Source organism: Bufo bufo, chromosome 3 (genome assembly GCF_905171765.1).
Source record: "Bufo bufo chromosome 3, aBufBuf1.1, whole genome shotgun sequence".
NCBI lineage: Eukaryota > Metazoa > Chordata > Amphibia > Anura > Bufonidae > Bufo > Bufo bufo.
Window position 1 is genome coordinate 58,130,755 of NC_053391.1, and position 24,351 is coordinate 58,155,105.

Here is a 24,351-nt window from a genome sequence, read left to right on the forward strand (position 1 = left end):
TTTCTAAAAACATACCCCTGAGCTACAGGTGAAGGTGCGCTGCGTGTGTGCACATTTCCCCAAGTCACCGACAGCTGTCAACGCTGCAGCAGCGCTTGAAATTGCCAGCTCATTCCACATGTTGACCAAGCTTTGTGAGCAGCCGAGGGCAGTTGTGGAAAACCAGCTGCAGCATGTTTGTCCCCTTTCCAGTCAGCATCCGCTATTCACAAGCGAGGAGTGGGAATGGATGTCTGACCTCTGTGAGGTTTTACGCAACTTTGAGAAATCAACACAGATTGTGAGCTGCAATAACGCTATTATCAGCGTCACCATGCCACTTCTGTGTCTTCTCAAACGTTTGCTGCTCACAATTAAGGATGATGCTGTGCATGTGGAAGAGGTGGATATGGTGGAAGACATTACACAGGTTAATGATAGCCAGACCACCCTCAGTTCGTCTTCTCAGCGCGAATTGGAGGCTGAAGAGGAGGAGGAGGGGGAGGAACAGGAGACGGTTGCCTCAGCTACAGAGGGTAGTTTCATTCCATATCTTCTGCGTGGGTGAGCAGAAGACTAGGAAGAGGATGAGGAGATTGAGAGTGATTGAGATTGATCCTCCTGATGACGACAGCAAAGTCTCGCCTGTTGGTACTCTGGCACACATGGCTGACTTCATGTTAGGCTGCCTTTCCCGCAACCCACGCGTTATGCGCATTTTAAACAACACAGATTACTGGTTGTTCACCCTTCTCGATCCCCTTTACAAAGAGAACTTCTAATCTCTCATTCCTCAGGTGGAGAGGACGAGCAAAATGGTGCAATACCAGAAGATCCTTGTTGGAAAATTGCTCCAAAATTTTCCATCTGTGAAATCTGGCGGCAGAGTCCTTATTTCCTTGGCCAACGGAGGTGGGGAGACAAGGGGAACATACAGCAGTTCCAACAGAGGCAGAGTAACACTCTCCAAAGCCTGGGACAGTTTCATGACACCCTGCCAGCACCCTCACCCTGATGTGTGGCCTACTGACACAAGGAGGGAAAAATTTTGGAAGATGGTAAAAGAGTACATAGCAGACCGTCTCAGCATCCTCAATGGTCCCTCAGTGCCTTACAACTGCTGTGTGTCCAAGCTGGACACTTGGCACGAACTTGCGCCCTATGGTTTGAAGGTGCTGGCCTGCCATTCCGTCAGCGTTTTGTCTGAGAGTGTATTTAGTGCTGCTGGAGGCATTATAACAGATAAGCATATCTGCCTGTCAACTGAAAATGCAGACAGGTTGACTCATATAATAACAAACTAGGCCTGGATTGACCATGACTTCTCGACTCCACCAGAGGAATGCTGATGAACATAAAGGCACTTTACATGTGTTGTTTTTAATGTAGTTAATAGACTGTATTCCCATGCACCCCTTCCCCCACAAACAAGGGTATATGGTTGAATCTTCCTTTTATCATCCTCTTCCTCCTCTTCCGTAATATCAACATGCATTGCTTATTCCTCACATATAATGCCCTTGCATATATGGCCTTCGAATACAGTCCTGATCAAAAGTTTAAGACCACTTGAAAAATGGCAAAAAAAATCATATTTAGCATGGCTGGATCTTAACAAGGTTCTAAATAGAGCTTCAACATGCAACAAGAAGAAATGGGAGTGAGACAAAACTTTTTTTAGCATTCAATTTAATGAAAACAACAAATAAACTGAAACAGGCTGTTTTTCAGCTGATCAAAAGTTTAGGACCACACCTCCAAAAAAAACTAAACCCCCCCAAAACAGAAATCCAACTTCCAAACATGAACTCAGTAATGAGTAGCTCCGCCGTTATTGTTTATCACTTCCAAAATTTGTTTCGGCATGCTTGAAGCAAGCGTTTCCATGAGGTGAGTGGGAACATTTCTTCAAGTGGTGAAGACGGCCGCACGAAGGCCATCTACTGTCTGGAACTGTTGTCCATTTTTGTAAACTTCCCCTGCCATCCTTCCCCAAAGGTTCTCAATTGGATTTAGATCAGGGGAACACGCAGGATAGGCCAAAAGAGTGATGTTATTCTCCTGGAAGAAGTCCCTTGTCCTGCGGGCATTGTGTTCTGTAGCGTTGTCCTGTGGAAAAACCCAGTCGTCACCACACAGTCGAGGGCCCTCAGTCATGAGGAATGCTCTCTGCAACATCTGGACATAGCCAGCGGCCGTTTGATGCCCCTGCACTTCCTGAAGCTCCATTGTTCCACTGAAGGAAAAAGCACCCCAGACCATTATGGCGTCCCCTCCACTGTGGCACGTAGAAAACATCTCAGGTGGGATCTGATTGTCATGCCAGTAACGTTGGAAACCATCAGGACCATCAAGGTTAAATCTTTTCTCATCAGTGAATAAAACTTTCTTCCACCTTTGAATGTCCCATGTTTGGTGCTCTTTTGCAAAGTCCAAACGAGCAGTTCTGTGGCATTCAAGGAGACGAGGTCTTTGAAGAGGTTTTTTTGTTTTTGAAGCCCTTCAGTCTCAGATGCCGTCTGATGGTTATGGGGCTGCAGTCAGCACCAGTAAGGGCCTTAATTTGGGTCGAGGATCGTCCAGTGTCTTGACGGACAGCCAATTGGATCCTCCGGCTCAGTGCTGATGACATTTTTTTGGGTCTTCCACTTGACTTTTTTGTTCCATAACCCTCAGGATCATTTAAGAAATTCCAAATGACTGTCTTACTGCGTCCCACCTCAGCAGCGATGGTGCGCTGTGAGAGACCTTGATTATGCAGTTCAACAACCAGACCACGTTCAAAATGGGAGAGTGATGTTATTCTCCTGGAAGAAGTCCCTTGTCCTGCGGGCATTGTGTACAGTAGTGTTGTCCTGTTGAAAAACCCAGTCGTTACCACACAGACGAGGGCCCTCAGTCATGAAGAATGCTCTCTGCAACATCTGGACATAGCCAGCGGCCGTTTGAGGCCCCTGCACTTCCTGAAGCTCCATTGCTCCACTGAAGGAAAAAGCACCCCAGACCATTATGGCGCCACCCTCCACTGTGGCGCGTAGAAAACATCTCAGGTGGGATCTGCTTGTCATGCCAGTAACACTGGAAACCATCAGGACCATCAAGGTTACATTTTTTCTCATCAGTGAATAAAACTTTCTTCCACCTTTGAATGTCCCATGTTTGGTGCTCTCTTGCAAAGTCCAAACGAGCAGTTCTGTGACATCTATTTTTTTACAGGGTCCGCTCACCAGCAGGTCCTCACATCTAATTTATTACAGGGTCTGCTCACCAGCAGGCCCTCACATCTAATTTTTTACAGGGTCAGCTCACCTGCAGGCCCGCAACTCAAATCTTTTACATGGTCAGTGGCAAGGTGACATACTGTGGAGATGGCAGCATGAGAAGGTTACATAGTGGCACAATGACTTAGTCTGGATAAAAGACTAAGGCCACAGATTGTTTAGAAAGATGCAGATGGAAAGAAATCTGTGGAGCTGTATCACGGTCACCTGCAGATTAATGCAGACCAGGGGCCAGGGCTGTCTTTGCCGCAGGGCAAAAGGGGCAGCTGCCCCGGACCCAGTTGCTCCTGGGGGCCCAAGGGAGCTCCGTTTCCCGATTCCCTATGCAGTCTTCTTCAGAACAACTTACAAGCAAGCACGTCGTCGGCGCCGTCACGTGGTTGGTAAAGGGGGTGAGTGGTGCTGCGGCGGAGCACCCAGCAGCAGGGACTAAGTCTCCACCTCTGGAGCTAAAGGGATTGGTTGGTGAGTCACGGACTCACGTGACCACCAGTGACTCACTCACCTTACACAGGCAGACCTGCCACTGCCGCGCCAGGAGGAGGAGGTAGGTAGAGGCTAGAGCTGCACGCATATTGACTTTATTTATATTAGAAATTTAGACCGCTCAGTCGGCCAGGTCACCGAATTATTAATTAACCCTTACCGCATTCATAAATTAGTGGAGGATTATTATAGAGACGGCCCCAGCCCCAGGAGACATAAGGGGTTGGGTTCTCTCTGTCTGCTGCTGAACTGTGGCCTGGGGCCACCCGGCCACATTTACTAATCTTTGCTCAGGGCAGGGGGTCCTTCATGGTGTGGTGTGGAGTGGTCATTTTCACTAAGGAATATAGTTTAACCATTTATGTGCAAAAGAGAAAATAAGAAGTCAGCTCCAATCAGATCAAGAGTCTTGGTCTATGTGCAGATATCTGATTGGAGCTGACTTCTGATTTTCTCTTTTGCACATAAATGGTTAAACTATATTCCTTAGTGAAAATGACCAGTCCACACCACACCATGAGGGCCCCCATGAGCAAAGATAAGTAAATGTGGCCCCAGCCCACAGTTAAGCAGACAGAGAGAAGCCCTTATGTCTCTCGTCTCTCTAATAATCCACCAGTAATTTAAATAACCCCATTAGTGGGGGATTATTATAGAGACGGGAAACATAAGGGGTTGGGTTCTCTCTGTCTGCTGAACTGTGGCCTGGGGCCACCCGGCCACATTTACTAATCTTTGTTCAGGAGGGCCCTCATAAATAAAGACCCACATGGTGTGGTGTGGACTGGTCATTTTTACTAAGGAATATAGTTTAACCATTTATGTGCAAAAGAGAAAATCAGAAGTCAGCTCCAATCAGATATCTGCACATAGACCAAGAGTCTTGGTCTATGTGCAGATATCTGATTGGAGCTGACTTAGTGACTTCTTTTTTTCTCTTTTGGACATAAACGGTTAAACTATATTCCTTAGTAAAAATGACCACTCCACACCACACCATGAGGGCCCCCCTTAGCAAAGGGTGACACCAGCCATAGCAACGCCACTGCCTCTATCTGTAAGTCGCTGGAGTGCACGGCAGGCTCGCTTTTCTGAAGGAAGTGGAACTGTAAACTGTCTGAACTCTGAATGGCTGTACAGTCAGTAGTGGCAGACACATGTGGCAATAATAATGTGTCTGCTGGGCTGCAGCCTGGTAAAGACCTGTGTCATGTCATGTGTGATGTGCATCCCAATTATGCCATACATACGTGTGCAGATACTGGTCCTGTGCTCCTGTGAGGCTGCAAGGCAGTGGTGTGGTGTGGACCACTCCTGAGACTGCATGTGCTTAGGTCTCATGCACATGGCTGTTGTTTGGGTCCGCATCCGAGCCGCCGTTTTGGCGGCTCGGATGCGGACCCATTCATTGTGTGTTGTGGTGGAGGGCGTGATTGCATGCTAGGGTGTGTGAAGGCGGGATCCAGGGGGCCCAAGTAAATTCTTGCCCAGGGTCCAATCAATATTAAAGACGGCCCTGCCAGGGGCGTATCTATAGGGGAAGCAAAGGAAGCTGCAGCTTTGGGGCCCTGACCCAGAAGGGGCCCATCCAGGATAAGGAGGACTAAAGGATTTGTTCAGGGCCCCCTCAACAGTATTACACAATGAAATTATATACAGTGACAGTATAGACAGTGTATAAAATGAATGGACCAGCTGTCGGCCCTGATCTGAGAGAGCGATCTTTACTAGCCACAGGAATGGGGGCGGCATGAAAGGAAGGGGTCGCTAAAAAATTACTGTGGGATGGAGCCCCATTAAAAAATTAGCTGTGGGGCCCAGTAATTTCTAGCTACGCCACTGATGCAGCCCACAAAAACAAGTTGGGTTTATCGATTCCAAAACCTTAATTAAATTGTGGGCCTGGTGATCAGTTTAAGGCCTTTTAAGCAGCATCAGCAGCAGCATGGTGATAAAAATTAGTGGCAAGGTGACATGGTGTGGAGATGGCAGTATGAGGAGGTCACATAGTGGCACAATGAGTCTGGATAAAAGACTAAGGCCACAGATTGTTGAGAAAGATGCAGATGGAAACAAATCTGTAGAGCTGTATGACGGTCACCTGCAGATTAATGCAGCCATCAAAATCAAGTTGGGTTTGTCGGTTCCACCTCAGCTCACCAGCAGGCCCGCACCTAAAATCTTTTACAGGGTCAGCTCAGCTGCAGGCCCGCAAATCAAATCATTTACTGGGTCAGCTCACATGCAGGTCCTCGCATATAATGTTTTACAGGGTCAGCTCACCAGCAGGCCCGCACCTAAAATCTTTTACAGCGTAAGCTCACCTGCAGGCCCGCAACTCATGCTGCCTTGCTTTGAAGTAGTAGCCGTAGCCGTTTATCAGGCTCCCTCTCTGAAATCAAACAATGATTCCCCGTTACCGGTGGTCACCATGTTAGGCGCATAAAAGAACATCAAAAGTTGATAGGGAAGATATTCAAATGGATTGTGGACGTCACGGGGACATGCAATCAGGCAGAAGTTGTCTAGAGTCAACAAAGCGGCAGCAGGGCCTCTCCTGTATAACGTTTCCTCATCCAAAATATACAGTGACATTCCTTGTAATTTTTTATTTGTCATTCCAATAACAGGGCATCTTAAGAGTCCTGTATTGTTATTTATCGTCACTACCTCCACAAGTCGGGAGTGTGTGATTTGCGCGCCACCCACTTGCCTTACTTGGATGTAGTAGCCGTTTCTCAGGCTCCCTCTCCGAAATCAAACACTGATTCCCCGTTATCCGTAGCTTACAATGCTTTTGAGGTGACAATTACATCGAAAGTTGATAGGCCAGACATCCGAATGGATCGTCTCCGTCACGGGGACGTGCCATCGGCCCCAGGTTAACTAGAGTCACCAAAGCGGCAGCAGGCCACCGCCCATAATGTTTTAGATGGTCAGATCAGCAGGCCCTTGCTCCTAGGGTCACCAGCAAGCCATCAATCATAATTTTTAAAGGGTGTGTCTGATGACTTCTCTTTTATGTGTAACTAAGGGAGTACCGGAGTGCTTCTTCCTTGAAATTTTTGGCAGCACATGTTTTCTATCAATTTTTCCTCTAAAATCATATTTTTTTCCTTTGGTTTTGTGCGTATTATTGTCATTATGTAAAAGTAGCGTACTATTTGGACAACATAGTTCCTAGCAGCGGCCTCCGAATCCAAGATGCATCCATACATCCTCCCCATGGTGTTACAGAACCATTTTGGTGGTGTTACCAACAATTTCTGACATTTTCTTATGAACCAGGCACCCAGAGCAGGGGGAACCTGGTTTAATGCTTGGGTTCTCCTATTGACTTCCATTATACTCGGGTGCTCGGTCGAGCACCCGAATATCACGATGTGTTCTGCCCGAGCCCCCGAGCACTACGGTGCTCGATCAACACTAGTGCTTGATCATCACTACTATCAACCTATTTCCAGAGCTAAATTGCCAAAATCTAGATTGTATAACCTTTCTGGACCTGAAAGACTGGCCATGAGAGAGTATATTGCCGAGAGTTTGGCTATAGGACACATAAGAGCTTATAAATCTTCAGTGGCAGCGGGGTTCTTTTTTGTTAAAAAAAAGAATGGAGGTCTTCGGCCGTGTCTGGATTTCCGTGAACTCAATCAGATTACTGTCTGTGATCCTTACCCCCTTCCTTTGATTCCCGATTTGTTTAACCAGATTGTTGGTGCCAAGGTGTTCTCCACGTTGGACTTAAGGGGGGCATATAATCTGGTTAGGATCAAGGAAGGGGATGAATGGAAGATGGCTTTTAATACTCCTGAGGGGCACTTTGAGAACCTAGTCATGCCTTTTGGCATGACCAGGTTCATGCTCCTGAGGTTTTCCAGCATTTTGTGAAGGACATTATTCATCACCTTGTGGGGAAATTTGTAGTCGTGTATTTGGATGACATTCTAATTTATTCTTTAGACGTGGAGATACATCAGGATCACGTTAGACAGGTGTTACAGATCCTGAGAGATAATAAATTGTATGCAAAATTAGAGAAATGTGTTTTTTGCTGTGCACAAGGTGCAGTTTTTGGGCTACCTGCTGTCATCTTCAGGTTTTCGAATGGATCCAGAGAAAGTCCGTGCTGTATTGGACTGGGATTGACCCGAAAATCTGAAGGCTCTTATGCGGTTTTTGGGGTTCACCAACTATTAATGAAAATTTATTCAGAACTATTCGACAATAGTAAAACCCTTAACTTACATGACTAAGAAAGGGACAGATGTTTCAGTGTGGTCTGATTCGGCATTGTGCGCCTTTCCTGCGATTACGGAATGCTTCTATTCTGCCACTATATTGGTGCAGCCGGATGTATCACAACCTTTCATTGTGGAAATGGACGCGTCGGAGGTGGAGCAGTTTTATCGCAGGGCCCTTCACCTCGTAAATGGCGTCCATGTGCCTTTTTCACTAAACTCTCTTTTACAGAGAGAAATTATGATGTGGGGAACAGATTATTGGCCATTAATTTTGTTTTTTGAGGAATGGCTTCATTGGTTGGAAGGGGCGATTCATCCGATCACGATGTTCACAGATCACAAAAACCTGGCTTACCTGAAGTTGGCTAAACGACTGAACCTGAGGCAGGCCCGATGGTCTTTGTTTTTCACCAGAATCAATTTTGCTGTCAACTATCGTCCTGGAGTTAAGAACATCAAGGCAGATGCCTTGTGAAATGGAAAAACTCCCGCAATAAGGTTGCAAAAAAAATAAAAAAATATTTAACTCACCTTAATCCACTTGTTCGCGCAGCCGGCATCTCTTCTGTCTTCATCTGTGAGGAATAGGACCTTTGATGACATCACTGCGCCCATCACATGGTCCATCACATGATCTTTTACCATGGTGATGGATCATGTGATGGACTATGTGAGGAACGCAGTGACGTCATCAAAGGTCCTATTCCTCACAGATGAAGACAGAAGAGATGCTGGCTGCGTGAACAAGTGGATTAAGGGGAGTTAAATAATTTTTTATTTTTTTTAACCCCTCCAGCCCTATTTTACTTAGCATTCTGTATTCAGAATGCTATTATTTTTCCTTATTACCATGTTAGAAGGGGAAATAATACAATCTACACAACCTTGAACCCAAACCTGAACTTCTGTGAAGAAGTTCAGGTCTGGGTACCACATTCAGTTTTTTATCACGCGCGTGCAAAACACATTGCACCCGCGCGATAAAAACTGAACAATGGAACGCAATCGCAGTCAAAACTGACTGCAATTGCGTACCTACTCGCGCGGGTTTGCCGCAATGCACCAGGATGCATCCGGACCTAATCCGGACACGCTCGTCTGCAAGGGGCCTTACTTGAGATGTTTTGTCTATGAGAACCAGGAGGAGTGGTCTTTGTTTTTTGTCTTTGGCAGATTTTGCCATAAATAATCTTAGACAGGAATCCACTGGTAAGTAGCCGTTTTTTGGGGCATATGGGTTTCACCCGCAGTTTGGCACATAATCTGGTTCAGATACTTCTGGTATCCCTGAGGAGGAACGTTTTTCGTCATCATTGTCATCTATATTGCAGAAAATTCAAGATAACTTGATGAATATGGACAACATGTATAAACGTGTGGTTGACAGGAAACGAATGAAAGGTCCGGACCTAAGAGTGGGTGATTCTGTGTGGCTGTCCACAAGAAACATTAAGTTGAAGGTACCTTCTTGGAAGTTGGGTCCAAGATTTATATTATTAATCCTGTAGCTTTTCGTCTTGAACTCCCTCAGGCCCTGAAACTTCATAATGTGTTCTATAAATCTTTGTTGAAGAGATATGTTGAACCTTTGGAGCCGTCTTCCTTGCCACCCCTCTCCTGTCATGGTGGACGGTAGTTTGGAATTTCAGATAGCCAAGATAATTGACTCTTGAGTTCTCCGTAGATTTCTTCAGTATCTTGTTCACTGGAAGGGTTATGGACCAGAGGAGAGGATGTGGGTACCGGCATCTGACGTAAATGCCAGTCGTTTGGTGAAAGCTTTTCACAGGTCTCGCCGGGATAAGGTCAGTCCTGGGTGTCCGCAGGTCACCCGTAGAAGGGGAGGTACTGTCACAGACGTTCCAGTGACAGGTGGCAGGAGATCGGTGAGACTGGCAAGACGTGGTTTGATCTGACATGTTTTCCCTTTGGATCAAATGACGCCTGTGTTTTTTCTGGTGCTTGCCACACCTTCTTTCCCCAGGTGTGGCTATTAGGGTCATTTAACCTTCTCTATTTATAGTTGCTTCTCCCACAATGCTGTACAGTTTATAGCTTCTGTTTGGATAGATTGTGGTTGGATCTCGGCTGAGTTCCTGGTGCTTCCAATGCTCCTTTGAAGTTAAGTCTCTACTTTCTCTTTTGTATTTTGTTTGGGTTCTGAGTGTTGCATTTCCCAATTGTTTGTATTAGGCCTGAAGGAGACTCCTGTTCGTCCTTCCTTTTGGAGGAACAGGTAGTCTCGTCCCTGCCAATGTGTTTTATTATTGACAGCGCAGTCCAGGCCTGCATGACATGGTCCCTATATTGCATCAGAATTGGCTTATGATTTGGTAGCCAAAAGCATGAGTGGGTACAAAACACAGAAGACATGCAAATATTCCATTCATGTGCCATCTCTGTTTTGTATCCACTCCTGTTTTTTTTGGCTTTAGCAATACTGATGGATTACTGACTAAATGCTGACCGAGTGAAGGCGGATGCTTCACAGACAGGATCCATTTTTTGGGGGTTATTGTTCTGACTGATCAGAGTAAGGGCAAAATAATCAGTGACGTCAACACAAACATATTGCTGACACCCTTTCCACTCTGTCGGGGGGGCTCGACTTGTATAAGCGTTTAATAGAACAGGTTCTGTAGACATCTATGTGGAATCAGCTGCCAACGGTGTAAATGGAGTGGGCTTCTTCTTGACGCTAACACTGACCTGTAAGGCTAAGTTCACACTTGAGTTATTTGGTCAGTTTTGGCCCTGTAACTGCCCAAATAATTGAAGTGTGCAGTGATTCTAAGAGCGACGCCTGTCGTCTGCATGTCATACTGACTCACAGTATTATTTCACTACCACAGCGGACTCCCTATGTGTGTTACTGCAAATCACAGTGTTCTACACCACTATAAAGGCTCTCTGAAGCCAGGAAATAGAGCAGTTTTTTTAACGCGATTCGCCGAGAATAAATTCGGATCAAAGCAAATTTTTTTGAAAAATTGGGCGAATCGGGCGAATTGAATTTTTGAGAAATTTGCTCATCTCTAACAAAGCTTATCTACCACATGTCATTTATAATACTTGCATCCACTTATGTGGCAGTAGAAATTTTTGACGGCCCTTGGAATTGAATATTTCATAGGTCTGCAGATACGTTTTTGGTCACGTGCGGCTAAAAAATATTTTTCTAATATTATCGGCTGTGGCGCCGCAATTCCACCAAGAGAAGCGGGGCCATCCATTTGTGCCCTAGTAAATATGCGACAACTTTTACCTTTTGCACATGCACCCTATCTCATTTCCAGCACCAAAAAAACACAACACACATTGCAAGAGATGAGATGCGTTATATTTTGTGTTGCCTGATTCCTCCCCTGAAAGCAGTACGACCAAATTTTTCCCCCAGCAACACCACCAGGAGCCAGTGCCGACTACAGAACGTTTCAACGGGGGCTGCTGTGTGGTGTCATTTTCTTCTGCAAGTGCACGCTGGCACCAGAAATATTGGCTATGCGGATCCGCAATAGAATGTAATTTTTGCAGTACCCTATTCTTATACGCCTCAGACTAGCTAGGTTTTTTTGTCTTCGCATAATATGCGGGCCGCTCATTATGTCCCCAAAATTTGTTTTATGAAGTAAAGTAACGCAAAAAATAAGCCTCAAACATTTCACGGGGCATCCGGGCAACATGCCATTCACCGTTATCAACATGGTAGAGCAATTGCGGGTCTGCTGCCACCGAAACAAATGCGGAACATTTAGAGACCAGAGCTCAGGTATGGCTGCTACCTATGCATCTCCTATAGAATTGTTAATACGTATCATTATCATTACGTACAATTACAATTTTAAAGCCGCAAATAAGAATACCAAATAAATGTAATATTATGTAATTCTTAAAGAAACTTGATTAAATTGTTTAAAGTTGTTACAAAATCAATGATTTTGTTTCAAATAAGCCTAGTTTTCAGTGTTTGAATTGACTCCTATGAAGGTGTGATTACAATAATGCTAACAAATTAAACTTTAGAGAACATTTTGATTAGGCATTTTTTACAAGTCACCTGGTATAATTTTTTGTAATGGTATGAATGCAGAATAAAGATCCAAACAATATACAATTAATGTAAGATTACTCAGAATCATGAAAGCTCAGTCTAAGTATCTATGATAGAGCCATATTTAAAGGGAACAGAGCTTTTTGCTAAGAAGCATCCAACAACAGATTGTGATACTTGCAGGTGACATTTTGAATCCAGAGGAAAATAACAGTCTGGTTTGAGAGCTGCACTTATACAAGCAGGCAAACAACGCGAGTTTGTGAGCGTCGAGTGTTTGATTTCAAGTGTGTGTTTGTATTAAGTGTGTGACTTCAGATTACGTGACTTCAGATTCAGGGACTTTAGAAGGGGACTACAGTAAGTTAGATTCTTATCACTGCACCATATTGTATTTTTTATCTTTTCTTGTGTAATCCCTATTTCAAATGTGTTCTATTATTGACAACGCAGTCCAGTGCACATCTTGTCTAATGTATGCAGTCCTGGAACAGCCGTTTGAGGGTGCATATCTTTGTTCAAAATGTGAGCAATTTGCCCATTTGGAATCGCACATCGAATATCTAATCGGGCAAGTTTCCACACTGAGAAGCGTTGACAATTTAGAAAAGAGTTTGCTGCTCACTGAGCAAGCACTCTATGGGGTAGTTTTTGTAGTGGGTGGTATCGAAGAGGCTCAGGAAAGTGAGGTAGGTAGCTGGGTAACAGTTAGAAAGCGGGGTAAAGGGAAGTGTGCCAGGGAGACTAGCTCTGATCTGACACACCCCAACAAGTTTGCAAGGTTGGCAGATGAGAGGAATGTCAGGGAGAGCACTGCTACAGCCAAACACTTCCTCTGCCAGTCAGGGAAATGGCAGCTCCAGTAAGCAGGGGACCAGGAAAGCAGGGCAGGCCAGACAGATGTTGGTAGTGGGAGATTTAATTATTAGGGGTACAGATAGGGCGATCTGTCACAAAGACCTGGATCGTCGAACGGTGTGTTGTCTTCCTGGTGCTCGAGTTCGACACATCGCGGATCGGGTTGACAGATTACTGGGAGGGGCTGGAGAAGATCCGGCGGTCATGGTCCATATCATAACCAAATTAGAGGTAGGTGGAGCATCCTTAAAAAGGATTTTAGGGATTTAGATCACAAGCTTAGGGCAAGGACCTGAAAAGTATTGTTTTCCGAAATACTCCCTGTAACACAAGCCACACAAGAAAGGCAGCGGGAGATTAGGGAGTTTAACAAGTGGCTCAAGAACTAGTGTAGGAATGAGGAGTTTGGGTTCCTGGAGAACTTGGCCGACTTCTCTGTCGGCTATAGACTCTATCATAGGGATGGGCTGCACCTCAATGGCGAAGGGGCAGCTGTGTTAGGGGAAAAGATGGCTAGAAGGTTGGAGGAGTGTTTAAACTAGGGACTGGGAGGAGGGTAATTACGTTATAGGATGGGAAGATAATGCAGATAGATACCGGGGGAAAGGTAGTGGGACTGGGGGAGAAATGGAAGGAGGGACTAGAACAGTTCAGAAGGAAAGGTGTAGGGTAAAAAATATACATAAACCTCTTAATGGTATGTATACTAATGCCAGAAGCCTGACTAATAAAACTGGTGAATTGGAATTAGTGATGTGTGAGGAGGACTATGACATAGCTGAGACATGGCTGGATGATAGTTATGACTGGGTGGTTAATGTACAGGGTTACAGTCTGTTTAGAAAGGGTCTCAAAAACTGAGATGGGGAGTGGTCTGCCTTTATGTAAAGTCCTGTCTAAAGCCCACACTCCGAGAAGATATAAGTGAGGGACATGAACATGTGGATTCACTGTGGGTAGAAATACATGGACGCAGAAACAATAATAAAATACTGATAGGAGTTTATTATAAACCACTGTGAGAGGTAGCTTTCTTTCAGGGGATCATTCTCACAAATACCTTTGCAAACAACAGGTTTTAAGGTCCAAACAGGCCATTTATTGTGGCACACCAGCAAAAGCAAAACAAACAAAACAATAAACACTTGACCGTCCAGGCTCTAACTAATACATAACGTCCCTAACTCACTTATTAGGTACAGTTCACACCCTGCGATCCGATGTGTCTTTCCCAGCCAATGTCCCACAGTCTCCTGGCTGTAACAAGCTCAATGTCTCTTGTGGGGGATTAGGGCTCAGTAGTCAGCCTGACTATGGCCTTGCGACCCTCCCAGGTTTCGCTTTGTCCACCACCTCCAGGCTTTCTCTCAGCCTCGTGGTCTCGCAGCCTCCTGGCTGAAGCCACACATGCAGAATCTCTTCCAGACTCTACTTCCACACTCTCCAGGATCACACTTCTCAGGATCCCACTCTCCACCCTCTCTCCCTCTGAGGTTTCTTTTATTCTCAGGTGATTGTGGCACCTGGTATTTCCTCAGGCCTGGCAACTGACGGGGAAGATATAAAAAATCCTAACATACACCTCCTATAACAGCCATGAGGCCTATCACTGCCTCACACCACCTAATATACCAGAGTCTGCAGAAAATCTGCTATTAAACGAGATAGACGAGGCTGCAGTTCATAATGAGGTTGTTATTATGGGGGACTTCAACCAAGGAAACAGGTTTTTGGCAATAACCAAAGACAATTATCTTTCCCAACGGGTTCAGGACCCGACTAGAGGGACAACCATACTGGACTTAGTATTAACCAATAGACCTGACAGAACAGATGTGCAGGTTGGGGGACACCTGGGAAATAATGACCATAAAGTAATAACCTTCCAATTGTCATTAAAAAGTGTTACTTCAGGGAGGAATAAAAATACCAAACTTCAATAAAGCAAAATTTTGTCAACTAAAAGAGGGCAGAGGCCTAACTAACTGGCACAAAGTGCTCAAAAATAAAAATACAGCCACAAAATGGGATATTTTTAAAAGCATCCTAAAATCTTATTGTTAGAGGTACATACCTTAGGGGAATAAAGGGTTAAGGAACAAGAAAAAAACATTGTGGATAAATAGAACTGTAAAGAAAGCAATAAATGACAAAAAGAAAGCATTTAAATCACTAAAACAGGAGAGTAGCGAGGAAGCACTGAAAAACTATAAGGAAAAAAATTGAATATGTAAAAAAACAAATAAAAGCAGCCAAACTAGAGACCGATAGATTAATTGCCAAAGAGAACAAAACTAACCCTAAAATGTTCTTCAATTATATGAATGGTGAAAAGTATAAATCTTAAGGTGATGGCCCTCTACACAGTAATGAGGGGGGAGTTGCAGAGAGCGATAATGAGAAAGCAAAGCTATTAAATATTTTTTTTCTCCGCTGTATTTACTGAGGAAAATAAACTGTCAGATGAAATGCAGAATGTAAAAGTAAATTCCCCATTAAAAGATTCCTGTCTGACCCAGGAAGAAGTACAGCGGTATCTTAAAAAGATTAAAATAGACAAATCGCCAGGACCGGATGGCATACACCCCTATATCCTAAGAATTAAGTAATGTCATAGCCAGACCCTTATTTCTGATATATAAGGACTCTATACTGACAGGGAGTGTTCCACAGGATTGGCGCATAGAAAATGTGGTGCCAATATTCAAAAAGGGTCAAAAAACAGAGCCCCGAAACTATAGGCCGGTAACTTTAACATCTGTCGTGGGTAAACTGTTTGAAGGTTTTCTGTTTGATGCTATCTTGGAGTACCTCAATGAAAATAAGCTAATAACCCCATATCAGCATGGCTTCATGAGGGATCGGTCATGTCAAACTAATTTAATAAGTTTCTATGAGGAGGTAAGTTCTAGACTTGACAGCGGTGAATCAATGGATGTCGTATATCTGGACTTCTCCAATGCATTTGACACTGTACCGCATAAAAGGTTAGTATATAAAATGAGAATGCTCGGACTGGGAGAAAACGTCTGTATGTGGGTAAGGAACTGGCTGAGGGATAGAAAACAGAGGCTGGTTATTAACGGTACACACTCAGATTGGGTCACTGTCACTAGTGGAGTACCTCAGGGGTCAGTATTGGGACCTATTCTCTTCAATATATTAATAATCTTGTAGAAGGCTTGCACAGTAAAATATCAATTTTTGCAGATGACACTAAACTGTGTAAAGTAATTAACACTGAAGAGGACAGTATACTACTACAGAGGGATCTGGATAGATTGGAGGCTTGGGCAGAGACGTGGCAGATGAGGTTTAACACTGACAAATGTAAGGTTATGCACATTGGAAGGAATAATGCAAGTCACCCGCTCATACAAAATGGTAAAACACTGGGTAACACTGACATGGAAAAGGACCTAGGAATTTTAGTGAACAGCAAACTAAGCTGTAAAAACAATTGTCAGGCAGTTGCTGCCAAGGCCAATAAGATAATGGGTTGCATCAAAAGGGGCATAGATGCCCGTGATGAGAACATAGTCCTGCCACTTTACAAATCACTAGTAAGACCACACATGTAGTACTGTGTACAGTTCTGGGCTTCTGTGTAGAGATGGCCTTGCGGTTTGCCTGGCGGTCGTTTCATGGCGAACTTTGCTCGTTCGCAATTCGCCGAACATGCGAGCATATGGCGATGTTCATATACGCCATATTATTTTGCATTGCACCAAACTTTGACACCCATGACACATCCATCAGGTGGGACAGGAGAGCCAATTGAGACGTTTCAGCACATGCACACACCACCACCCTACAACAGAACCCGATCTGGTAGCCATTTTACATTCTGTGTTTTGCCAATGTAGGGAGAGGTTGCTTTGTGGCGCACAGACAGACTGTTAGGGACACCAAATGCTAGCTAATAGGGCCACAAAAGTCCTTTTAAGGACTGGTATAGGTGTGCTATCTATAGGTATAATATACTGAGGGGTGTAATATACTTATAATATACTTTCTAACATAGAAAGTATATTATAGTGCATTTGTATTGTGCAGTAGTTGCGTGTGGCTCTGCTGCAATACCGCAGGTATCTAAAGGGACAAGCATTATTGAAAGCGTGATATACCTGTTGCACCAAAAAAAACTGAGGGGTGCAATATACCTGCTTCCACAAAATACTGATTAAGGGGTTCTATATACCTGCTTCCACAAAATACAGATTGAGGGGAACGATATTACTGCTTCCACAAAATACTGATTAAGGGGTTTGATATACTTGCTTCCACAAAATACTGATTGAGTGGTGCGATATACCAGCTTCCACCAAATATTGATTCAGGTGTTCTATATACCTGTTTCCACAAAATACAGATTGAGAGGTTCTATATACCTGCTTCCACAAAATACTGATTAAGCGGTTCTATATACCTGCTAACACAAAATACTGATCGAGGGGTGCGCTATACCTGCTTCTTCAAAATACTGATTAAAGGGGTTCTATAAACTGGCTTCCACCAAATACTGCTCTTCTCTAGGGACTTTGAAACAGGGTCATTTTGAAAATGACAGGCAGAGGAAGAGGTAGGTTGTTCCGCAGGGGTGATAGGGGTCGGGCAGATGCACCAAGCCGGACCCCACTTGGGAAATTGGAGAAGGTGTGTGCCATTACGTCAAAGGATGCACCAGAATTGGTTAAGTGGCTCACTCAGCCTTCTGCTTCTGCACCCTTCTCATCCTCTGTATCTGCACCCTCCTCACTCTCTACTGTGTGCACCCTAAAGACACCACCACCACCACCATAACCCCTCCACTCGAGTCAGAGAAATTATTTTCCCATCCATTCACAGACCTTACTGATTCACAGCCATTCCTGGCATTGGATGAGGAAGAGGAGGTAGCAACGGCCACCCAGCAGTCTTACGACAGTATCCAGATCACCCCAAGGAGGGTGGAACCCGCTGTTGCTGCCTACGCCGAGATCTCATGTCAATGTCAGTGGTGGTGAAGGTGACGATGATGACGTGTCGATGGACGTCACGTGGGTGCCCACAAGAGAAGAGGAGGGGAGTTCAGAGGGAGAGACGGACCAGCATCTTGCTGTGACATGGCTCCGCAGTGTGGGCTTTTTTTTAAAGTGTCAGCTGCTGACAATAGTGTTGCCATCTGCAGCCTGTGCTGTCAACGCATAAGTTGCAGTAAGCCCAAAACTCACCTAGGGACGACCGCCTTAAGAAGGCACCTGGCCTCCCATCACAAAGCCACACTCTCGACGCTGCACGTCCTGCCTCTGCTCCTTCTCTCTCCTCCCATTTGTCCTCCACCTTCCACCATGCTGTTGTCGCATTCATTTGGCAGAAGGCAGGCTTCCATGGCCCAAATGTTTGAGTGTAAAAAGTTGACGCCGAATAACCCTCTTGCCCAATGGCTGACTGCTGGCTTGTCTGAACTGCTAGCCTGCCAACTACTGCCATATAAACTGGTGGACTCGGAGGCCTTTAGAAAATTTGTGGCCATTGGCACACCGCAATGGAAAGTCCCCGGAAGGAAATATTTCTCCCAGAAGGGCATCACAGAGCTATATTGCCATGTTCAGCAGCAATTGAATATACAGTCAGGTCCATAAATATTGGGACACCAACACAATTCTAACATGTTTGGCGCTATACACCACCACAATGAATTTGAAATTAAACGAACAAGACGTGCTTCAACTGCAGACTGTCAGCTTTAATTTGTGGGAATTTACATCCAAATCAGGTGAACGGTGTAGGAATTACAACAGTTTGCATATGTGCCTCCCACTTGTTAAGGGACCAAAAGTAATGGGACAATTGGCTTATCAGCTGTTCCATGGCCAGGTGTGTGTTATTCCCTCATTATCCCAATTACAATGAGCAGATAAAAGGTCCAGAGTTTATTTCAAGTGTGCTATTTGCATTTGGAATCTGTTGCTGTCAACTCTCAAGATGAGATGCAAAGAGCTGTCACTATCAGTGAAGCAAGCAATCATTAGGCTGAAAAAACACAACAAACCCATCAGAGAGATAGCAAAAACATTAGGTGTGGCCAAAACAACTGTTTGGAACATTCTTAAAAAGATGGAACGCACCGGTGAGCTCAGCAACACCAAAAGACCCGGAAGACAACGGAAAACAACTGTGGTGGATGACCGAAGAATTCTTTCCCTGGTGAAGAAAACACCCTTCACAACAGTTGGCCAGATCAATAACACTCTCCAGGAGGTAGGTGTATGTGTGTCAAAGTCAACAATCAAGAGAAGACATCACCAGAGTGAATACAGAGGGTTCACCACAAGATGTAAACCATTGGTGAGCCTCAAAAACAGGAAGGCCAGATTAGAGTTTGCCAAACGACATCTAAAAAAGCCTTCACGGTTCTGGAACAACATCCTATGGACAGATGAGACCAAGATCAACTTGTACCAGAGTGATAGGAAGAGAAGAGTATGGAGAAGGCAAGGAACTGCTCATGATCCTAAGCAATACCACCTCATCAGTGAAGCATGGTGGTGGTAGTGTCATGGCGTGGGCATGTATGGCTGCCAATGGAACTGGTTCTCTTGTGTTTATTGATGATGTGACTGCTGACAAAAGCAGCAGGATGAATTCTGAAGTGTTTTGGGCAAAATTATCTGCTCATATTCAGCCAAATGCTTCAGAACTCATTGGACGGCGCTTCACAGTGCAGATGGCCAATGACCCAAAGCATACTGCAAAAGCAACCAAAGAGTTTTTTAAGGGAAAGAAGTGGAATGTTATGCAATGGCCAATCACCGGACCTGAATCCGATTGAGCATGCATTTCACTTGCTGAAGACAAAACTGAAGGGAAAATGCCCCAAGAACAAACAGGAACTGAAGACAGTTGCAGTAAAGGCCTGGCAGAGCATCACCAGGGATGAAACCCAGCGTCTGGTGATGTCTATGCGTTCCAGACTTCAGGCTGTAATTGACTGCAAAGGATTTGCAACTAAGTATTAAAAAGTGAAAGTTTGATTTATGATTATTATTATGTCCCATTACTTTTGGTCCCTTAACAAGTGGGAGGCACATATGCAAACTGTTGTGATTCCTACACCGTTCACCTGATTTGGATGTAAATACCTCAAATTAAAGCTGACAGTCTGCAGTTAAAACACATCTTGTTCGTTTCATTTCAAATCCATTGTGGTGGTGTATAGAGCCAAAAATGTTAGAATTGTGTCGATGTCCCAATATTTATGGACCTGGCTGTATCTCTTGCACACAGTGTCGGTGCCAAGATACATCTGACCACAGACACGTGGTCTAGCAAACATGGGCAGGAAAGGTACATAACTTTTACTGCCCACTGGGTGAACCTTCTGATGGCTGTCAAGCATGTGACCCGTGGCACCCATGTGGATTTGGTGTTACCGCCAAGGATTGCATGCATGCCTGCCTCTTCTCCTCCTCCTACTCCATCCTCCATCTCCTCCTAGGCTGACTCCTCCTTTTCCACTGCTACAACCTCTTTCACTGCACCCCCCAAGCTCCCCAGAACCTATTCGACTTGCCAGGTGAGACGTTGCCATGCTGTGCTGCGGCTGTTGTGCCTGGAAGCCAAGAGCCACACTGATCCTGCACTGCTTTCAGCTCTGCGGTCACAGGCAGTGGCTAACCCCACTCAATTTGACAGTTGGTAAAGTGGTGTGCGACAACGGTGCCAATCTTCTGAGTGTGCTGATACAGGGCAAAATGACACACATGCCGTGCATGGCACACGTCCTGAACTTAAACTGCAGCTGTTCGTTGCCAAATACCCCGGGGTCCAGGAAGTCTTGCGGCAGGCCAGTAAAATCTCTAGCCATTTTAGATCTTACACGGCCATGGCTCACCTTGCTGACGTTCAGCGGCGACACCACCTGCCCGACAGACGTCTGATTTGTGATAGCTCGACACGCTAGAACTCCACCTTGTATATGCTTGATGGGCTGCTCCAGCATAAATGTGCCGTTAACGACTACCTATACAAACTCTGCTTGGTTTCTTTTCACCGCACCAATGGCTGCTCATTAGCGACGCATGTAGACTTCTGTGGCTATTTGATGAGATCACCAAACTGGTCAGTCGCAGCCAGGGCACCATCAGTGACATCGTACCTTACGCCTTCTTTTTGGAGCATGCATTTCGTCGTGTCATTGATCATGCCATCGAGGAGCAGGAGCTGGAAGATGAGGAAGTCGCAATGCTAAATGAATTCCCAGGGGGGCTACTCCATCTGAGATATGTCAGCAGGAGTTTTAAGAGGAGTCAGAGGAGGATGGTGGCTGGGGGAAAGAGGAGGAGCAAGAATAGCAGGCTTTGAGGGGATCCCTGGTGTGGTCCGTGGCTGGGGGAGGAGACCGAGGATGACATTCTCCTGGGCGATGAGCAGGAGCCAGCGTGCTCCGCCGCTTCCAATTTAGTGCAAATAGGGGCCTTCATGCTCCAGTGTTTGAAGAGGGACCCCAGTATAAAAAGCATAAAGGGCAAGGACCAGTACTGGGTGGCAACGTACTTAGACCCCCGGTACAAACACAAAATGGTGGACATGTAACCAGCATCACAGAGGGCTGGCAGAATGCAGCATTTTCAGGCCTTATTGTGAGAGATGCTGCATTCTGCTGTTGCGGGCGCTGGTAGAGGAATTTACACCCATAGCAAAATAGGTGTGGGTGCCAATCCTACAGCGCCTGCAAGAAGAGGGCGGTTTGAAGATGTGGTGTTCACTTCGGATATATGAGATCATTCTTGCAACCAACCCATCAAGAGCCACCCTCCGGATCCTGCCTCAGGGAACGCCTAGACCGACAGATGTCCGACTACATCGGGTTAACAGTTGATGTGGACGCTCTGAGAAGCGAGGAACCCCAGGACTACTGAGTGTGCAGGCTTGACCTGTGGCCAGAGCTGGCACAATTTGCCATGGTACTCTTGGCTTTCCCCTTGTCAAATGTCCTGTCCGAAAAGATGTTCAGTGTAGCAGGGGGGGATCGTGACCGATAAGCGCACTTGCCTAGTTCACAACAGTGTGGACTACCTCACATTGCTAAAAGTTAATGAGGAATGGATCTCGGACGAATTCAACATGTGTGACGACCACGTGTAATTGGATTTCCTCATGCCAGCCCACACATATCCGCCAACACCCAGAACAAAGAATGGTTCCTGTCTTATGTATATATAGCAGCATAAAAGGCCTTTTCTGTCAGGAGAATTCATAATTTTTGTGACCTCTACTCCAGTGGCCTACAGTAAAAATTTGTATCCATTGACTGCCTAATGTACCTCCAGACACATAGTCACTAGTTCTTTTCTGTCAGTTGAATGCCTAATTTTTGGGGCCTGTACTGGCCTACAGTAAAATTTTTAGCCGGTGACCGCTTATTATACCTCCAGCCACATCATCACAAGTACTTTTCTGTCAGGTGAATGCTTAATTTTTGGGGCCTGTACTGGCCTACAGAAAAATTTTTAGCCGGTGACCGCCTTTTATACCTCCAGCCACATCATCACAAGTACTTTTCTGTCAGGTGAATTTTTGAGTCCTGTACTGGCCTACAGTAAAAATTGTTATCGACTGACCATCTAATATACCTCCAGCCACATAATCACTTGCCCTTTTCTGTCCGGTGAATGCCTAATGTTTGGGGCCTGTACTCCACTGGCATGGGGTAAAATTGTTATCCACTGACCGCCTAATATACCCCCAGCCACATAATCACTTGTTCTCTTTTGTCCAGTTAATACATAATTTTTGGGGCCTGTACTCCACTGGCCTACAGAAAAATTGTTATCAACTGACCACCTAATAAATCCCCAGCCACATAATCACTTGTTCTTTTCTGTCCGGTGAATGCCTAATGTTTGGGGCCTATACTCCACTGGCCTGCAGTAAAATTGTTATCCACTGACCGCCTATTATACCTCCAGCCACATAATCTCTTGTTCTTTTCTGTCCAGTGTATGCATAATTTTTGGGGCCTGTACTCCACTGGCCTACAGTAAAATTGTTATCCACTGACTGCCTAATATACCTCCAGCCACATAATCTCTTGTTCTTTTCTGTCCAGTGTATGCATAATTTTTGGGGTCTGCACTCCACTGGCCTACAGTAAAATTGTTATCCACTGACCGCCTAATATACCTCCAGCCACATAATCACTTTTTCTTTTCTGTCCGGTGAATGCCTAATGTTTGGGTCTGTACTCCACCGGCCTGCAGTAAAATTGTTATCCACTGACCACCTAATAAATCTCCAGCCACAAAATCACTTGTTCTTTTCTGTCAGGTGAATGCATAATTTTTGGGGCCTATACTCCGCTGGCCTACAGTAAAATTGTTTTCCACTGAACGTCTAATATACCTCCAACCACATAATCACTTGTTCTTTTCTGTGCGGTGAATGCCTAATTTTTGGAGTCCGTACTCCCGTGGCCAAAAATAAAAAATTTCTAGGCTCCAGCAGGGCACATTTTTGAGAGTTTCCCTTTAAGACGCATAAAAATGGCCCCTGATTAACATACATATTTTTTTGTAGGATTTTTTGCCATTGATCCCCCACTGGTATGTCACTGTCCGTGTTGTGGGACTATTTGTGCACTTCTTGTAAGTATTTGGTGGCTGCAAATATGACCTGAAGGTTTTTCAGGTTTGCCTGCCATTAAAGTGAATGGCGCCCGCCTTGAGAACATTTGATCGTGAACTCGCGTTCGCGAAATGTCCCGGCCGATGTTTGTCCATTACTACTCCTGTGAACAAGGCAGACATAGCAGAGCTGGAGAGGGTTAAGAGGAGGGGAACTAAAGTAATAAATGGAATGGCGGGACTACAGTACCCTGAAAGATTATCAACATTATGGTTATTCACTATAGAGAAAAGACGACTGAGGGGAGATCTAATAACTATGTATAAATATATCAGGGGTCAGTACAGAGATCTATCCCATCATCTATTTATCCCCAGGACTGTGACTGTGACGAGGGGACATCTTCGAGTCTTTTGTACACAAACAAAGAAGAGGATTCTTTACGGTAAGAGCAGTGAGATTATGGAACTCTCTGCCTGATGAGGTGGTGATGGTAAGTACAATAAATGAATTCAAGAGGGGCCTGGATGTATTTCTGGACGCGCATTCTTTGAGGACTGGTTGTAAGAGCTTATCAAGCTCATCTACATAGTAAGTCCAGCGCGGAAAAAAAGAGGCTGTAAATCCATCCAAGCGCCGGCTCTTACACTCACGGAGTGGCGCCGGAGAGACAGAAAGGGGAACGTGATCATCACAAGAAATCCCTGAACTCAAAGTACCGGCACAGCAGCGGAGCACAGTATTACAGCTGAACAGTGAGTAACAGCGGGACGCCGCATAAGTAAATCACTGCACTACTAGCTGTATTCCTATTTCGTTCCGTGGAGATTCCTTTGGAAGGAAT